The following is a 6,788-nucleotide window of genomic DNA, read 5'->3' on the forward strand; positions in this document are numbered from 1 at the left end:
AAACATAATAAATTATTTTTAGTAGATAAAAAAAACTATTGAAAGAATTAAGATAGAAATAGTTATTGTGGTAATTATCTTTAAATATATACAACATTATAATATATTGAATCAATTTTTTCGCTCTAAATTTAATTTGATTCAACTAAATATTATCCTAAAGAAACTAGACCCATCCGAAATTTAAAATTTTAAAATAAAAAATCAATCTAATCAAATTAAATCATATTAAAACTTATTAGATTCGAATAAAATTACATTCCTACGTGCAGTGTTGTCATATTTGAAATAAGTAATTTCTCACGGATTTTATATATATATATATATATATGTAGAATTTTAAAAATAGCTTCATCTTTATTTTTAGGTTTAAATCTAAAATAAAAGGGAATAAGTGGACAATTGGATTTACCTCCATTCAAGGGTTGACTTGAAACGAGCAGAGGGCCCACTCGACATGTGGGCGCGTGGACTTGTGGAAGTTTTATTAGAATAGAAAAAGTAAAGCTTTTTTTCTGTTTAATCTTTGTTTTGTAGCAGCCATGAGCCAAGTGCCAAGCTGGCAAAAGTTTAAAAGGCTTTCACTTTGACTAAATAAACGTTTCTCCCAAAAACTCAATTATAACAAGTTGACCATCGTCCGACACTGAAAAATAAAAGGGAGAAACGCATTTTTACTTCCTCAACTTTGTGATTTTTCTCATTTGAATACTAATCTTTTTGGTCTACATTCATATTTGAATTTGAAAACTCTCCTTATTTTCAATCATTTTAATAATATGAAATTATTTCATGTGAAGGATTCTTAAGGTGTCACATCATTAAAATAATAAACACTTTAAAATTTAGGGAAAATATAAACAAAAAATTAGTTTAAAAACTAAATTAAAATAAATTATATAATTAAAGGACTAAAAGTTACTTTATCCCGAAATAAAATGGGACATTAACAATAAGTTCAAAGTAAAGAACATATCTTTATTCGACAAAACTTTTTTTTTATAGAGTTCAAGGAAATCGTTTACTGAGGTTTTTTTACTATATATTCAATTAGATCCTTTAAACTTTTGATTTGACCTTATACCTAATCTTCAAATCATTTGAAACATGATTGTGCCAAAACTAAACCACTCCATTAATATATCAATGGATAAGTTTTGCGGTACAATCTAAAATCATATGTTAACAAGTACACTAATGGGCGCCGTAGAAAATATTATAAAAAATCAAACGTAAGGAATTAAAATTATAACGTATTAAAATATAAAGAAAAATTTAAAGATAATAGTTACTAAAATACTCATATAAAAGAAAAATAATTAAAACTAAAGATACGAAGAAAATTAAAACCTTCAAATGAGAATGACGACCGACATCAAAACCTAATAACCTTCATAAAAACTCATTGCTTCTGTCGAATGAGATGCTTGAACGGAAAGATAAAGGAGTACAGAGCGAACCAAATAATCTAACAGGTTGATTTGTTGCATAATCTTATTACATCGGCAAACAACCTTTTACTAAAAAAGGAGATCTGACTATACGTGACCACCGACTAATCAATCGAAATATAAATGTCGGGACGTGTTTTGTGCAATAACCAAAATGACTGCAGAGGTGTGCAAAAAATGTACCAACAATCATGAGGACCATGTCACAAGAGCAAATAAAAATTATGTCACAAGGAAAAATAATCTTATTCAAAATTAAAAATACTCCAGCAAAAAAGATAAAAGACATAATATAAAAAAAACAAGAGAACTAATAATCACCATCGGTCAACAACCAACAATAATATTATTGTCGCTTCCAGCTAAACAAAAATCAAAGAAAAAAAAAGAATTTACAAAAATATTAAAAGAAAACTAGATCTAGAAACACTTTTATTAGATGCTATTGGTTGTTATTTATTTCCACTAAAGTTGATGTTAGACGTAACTTAAAATATCATATTTTCATAATTTTTTATTATAATTAAAATGTTATCTTTTTATAGCATTTTCAATTGACAATCAAAATATTATTTTATTCATAATATTTATATTACAATAAAAATATTATAAAAAGTATAATATTTTAGGCATTCACTCTTTTAACTATTGATATCATATTTTACTATTAAGATCGTCACAAATTTAAGAATTTTACATTAAAAATTTATGAGGTGCAAGTTGGGGTAAAACTGGAAGGAAAAAGACAGATCCGGTCCACTAGGCTCTAACAGACGGTTGGTATTGGAATCCACGAAAAGCAAGTTGAGTCGTTGTTTTAGGCGGAACGTAGCGTCTATTTCAGTTTCTGGTTTGGTTTTGTTTGATTCAGGGCTCCATAGGTTCTTAGGACATTGCAATTTGCCCCCACAACTACTTTTACCAATAAGACACACACCTCGGTACGCCTCAACCCGTCATTTAGGATAGTAAATGATATCACGAGTTTGATGCTATCAAATTTTAGCTAATATTTAAATTGAATAAACTTGATTCAAGTTTAAACTCAGTTCAGGTTTTTTAACAAGTCGAGTCGAGTATTTGATACACAACTTAAAAAGTTTGTGAGCAACTAGAATCGAGTTCGAATTTGAGCTTCGATTAGATTAAGCCTATGGGTGTTTATGAGACTTTTAATGTTACTTTAGATTAGCGATTATACTACTAGGCTTTGTAAGCTCAGTGTTCAGATGTTTCTATTAGTAGGTTGTTATCGCGAGTCGTTTGAGGAGCATCGTCGTAACAGGATTTCCAACATTTCCTCGCAGAGCACTGATTGGTTACTTGTAGTGGCCATGTGTATTTATAAAACCCTTACTTGTTTATTGAATTTGTAAACTTTGAGTTGTATTATTTGAATTAAATTATATGTCACAGAGCTATGATTTTATAAAAGAATTTTTATGCTTTTATATATTTATTTTGATACCACATAGTACGTTTTTAAATGAGAATAACATGTTTTGAAAATTATGAGTTGCCACAATATTCTAATGTGACACTTTAAGCCCAATTAAATTTAGGATATTATATTTACCTAGTACTTTAGCAAACACCCTAATTGAAGAAATAATTTCTGAAACACCTTACGTGGGTAATTTTTTCATCACAATAACTAAACAATTTTTTCAAATATAATTATAATTATTATATTTTTAAGATTATAATCAAAATGAATTAGTATAATATATAAATTCATATATTATAATTATAATTAATTATTATGCTTTATAAATAAATATCTTAAATAAAATATACTTAAATTTAAACTAATATAGTTTAAGTGACTAACTAAAAATCCATACTTCCAACGATAGTAGTGGCAGAATTCAACGATATTTGTGTTGGTGGGGGGAGACATTTTAAAATTTTGAGCAATATAATAATATTGATAATACATATGACATTTTTTTTTTGAGAAAATAGATAATTATAGAGATGAATTTGATATAAACTTGCATTTAAGTATGTTCATTAAATTTCATCTCTTTGATTAATTGAATATTCTTATATTAACTTACGAATATGAGATCACATTCTATAAATAAAAGATTAATGTTTTCAGCCTCAATAACCAAAGAAATAGAAGGAGATTGACTACAACTATAATGCTCAAGTCTTGAAGTTTTCGACCACATACTAGTGTCTATATTATCAATATTTTTTTTAAATAAGAATCTAATTTTTTTGTTTCTTCATGATTTCACACAATCTATGACGTATTGCCATGAAAATATATTAATTTAATTGAATAATAAATTCACATAATATACAAATTTAATCAATAAATTTTTAAAAGTTATATTTATTGGATTAAAATTCATAATTATGAGCATATACTTATAATGTATATTGTTATCATAAAATATGGATAAATTAAGTAGAAGTATCATGGAAATAAAAATGTAGATACTATTAAAATTGTATTTATAATTTGATGAGGGACAGAGTTAGTACATATAATGACTAATTCAATCAACTATATAAAGGGTTATGATCCCAAAAAAATAGATATCTCGTATTTTTCTCTTTTCCCGTCAGAAGAGTTAATACCAAAAGGAATTATATATTATTGGAAGATCACAACCAAAGAAATATTCGAAGATCTCTACCTTCTAGATAATCTCCAACAATTGATTTAGATATACTTCCACAAATCTAGTATTTATGTTTATTCTTAATGGTTTCGTATGATTAGATATTGATTGTTTGATTTCATATTAATTTATAATTTAATTCTTACAAGTGGTATCATCGTCTGTCATGTTAAATCATTAAGATATATCATATCTAGAAATTATTGCGACCTTACTGTTGCCATAAGGCTACCGTTTTTTTTTAATTTCTGAATTCAATATATATATATATATATATATATATATATATGAATCAGAAAAATGGGTTAAGACTTTTCGTGTTGCAAACGATCGCCTAGGGTTTTAATTTGTTCATTATTATATCGAAACATGGTTTTCAATTTATCACTCTTAATTTGTCGTTTTTTTAATTATATGGGTTTAGGGTTTATACAGGATTTTACCAGAATAGGTTTTAAAGGTTTATGAATTATATTTTTGAAATCTATTTGGTTTCATTGTTATTTGTTGAATTGAAGTTGTAATCATGAAATTTACAGCATGCTGAATTGTGGGCGAATTAATCATTGATTTTCTTCTTTCGAAATCGCACACATGTTTTTTAAAATAACATGTGGAACGTATATTAATATTCGGTTTGATTAAAATTTTACTTTTAATCAATGGTTGGTAAAGAAATTATTCAGGAATAAATAAATTTATTTGAAATATCAAGATTCTTATGTAAATATCAAGAAATCAATGATTAAAATAACATGTGGAACGTATATTAATATTCGGTTTGATTAAACTTTTACTTTTAATCAATGGTTAGTAAAGAAATTATTCCGGTATTTTAATGAATTCGTTGAAATAAAATGTTGTCAAAGTGACATTTTTTGTGTAGATTAATTTATTTGAAATATCAAGATTCTTATGTGTTATTATAATTAATGCGTTTATTAATTCACCCAAAGGAAAGTTAATATTTGGCCAGATTTCAAGCAACACCTGTGGTAATAAACATGTGACAATTATAATGTATTTTTATGTGAGCATTACAATAGTCCAAAGATTAATCTTTTGTTCGACATAGTTTACTGTCAATGGTTGATTCTACAACAAGAGTATCGTTTGCTGTTAGAATTACTGTCTAAAGACTTGATATTAATGTAGTGTTTGGTATCTTGTGATGAGAATTAGTCATTATTTTGAATTTATTGTTTGCTTATGTGAGCTTGTTGCTTATTTTGTTCAGCTAGTTCTTCTGTTGTCAAAGTTTCTGCTAATATCAATTATATTCTTATGCTTAATGGGACAAATTTCAAGGAATGAAAAAGGCACTTACTTATAGTGCTTGGTTGTATGGACATAGACCTTGCATTAAGGTAAGAACAACCTACACCTCTCACTGTGGAAAGCAACCCTGATGCTAAAAGGGATTTTGAGAGGTGGGATCGTTCAAATTGCATGAGCCTGATGATCATGAAACACAACACTCCGGAAGCCTTTAGGGGCACAGAATCTAAAGAGATTAATAAGGCTAAGGTTTTCATTGACGAAATTGAAAAACGTTTTGCTAAAACGATATGGTTAAGACAACATCACTTTTGACTTCTTTGATGTCTATAGAATATAAGGGTCAAGGAAATGTGAGGGAGTACATTATGGCAATGTTTCATATTGTTTCAAAACTTAAGGCACTTAAGATCGAGCTTTCTAAAGATCTACTCGTTCTTATTATTTTGGTATCGCTTCTTGCGCGATTTAACCAATTTAAAATCAGTTACAACTGTCAGAAGGAGAAAGACTCTAAATGTGCTCATGTCTCATTGTGTGCAAGAGGAAGAAAGGTTGAAGAAAGATAAAATTAAAAGTGCTCATTTGGCATGTGCCTCTAAATATAAGGGCAAGAAAAAGAAATATCAGAATGAAGCTATTAAGTGTCCAACTAAAAAAAACAAAAACAAGATAAAGAAAATTGTTTCTTTTGTAATAAGTCTGGACACGTGAAGAAATATTGTACCAAATATCACACTTGGCGTGCAACGAAAGGTATGATTCTTACTTTGGTCTATTCTGAGGTCAGTTTAACTTTAGTACCTAGAAACACTTGGTGGATAGATTTTGGTGCTACTACTCACATAAGTGTTTCTATGCAGGTTTGTCTAAACTACCAAAAGTCAAATGATGGTGAAAGATACATTTTCATGGGCGATGGAAAATCGGTAGAGGTGGAAGCAATTGGAAATTTTATATTGTTATTAGGAACTGATTATTAATTGGATTCAAAAGACACTTTCGTTGTACCGTCTTTTAGGCGAAATTTGGTTTATGTTTCTTTATTGGGCAAATCTGGATATTCATTTGGAAACAATCAGTTTACTTTGTCTTTAAATACAAATATTGTTGGAACTGATTATTTAAATACGTATGAAAACATTTATTTACTGGATACAATTGCATCGTATAATGAAACCTAGCACGTGGAATCATGTAGTACTAAACGAAAATTAAATAAGGAAAATTCAGTATCATTATGGCATAAGGGTCTCAGTCACATCTCAAAAGATATAACTGAGTGCTTGGTGTCTAATGGTATTTTGGGGTCTCTTGATTTTACAGACTTTAATGTGTGTGTTGACTGTATCAAGGGAAAACAAACCAAAACTAAGAGATTATGTGCCAACAGATCTACAGATGTATTAGAATTAATTCATAT

Source organism: Hibiscus syriacus, unplaced genomic scaffold, assembly GCF_006381635.1.
Source record: "Hibiscus syriacus cultivar Baekdansim isolate YM2019G1 unplaced genomic scaffold, ASM638163v2 tig00004072_pilon, whole genome shotgun sequence".
NCBI lineage: Eukaryota > Viridiplantae > Streptophyta > Magnoliopsida > Malvales > Malvaceae > Hibiscus > Hibiscus syriacus.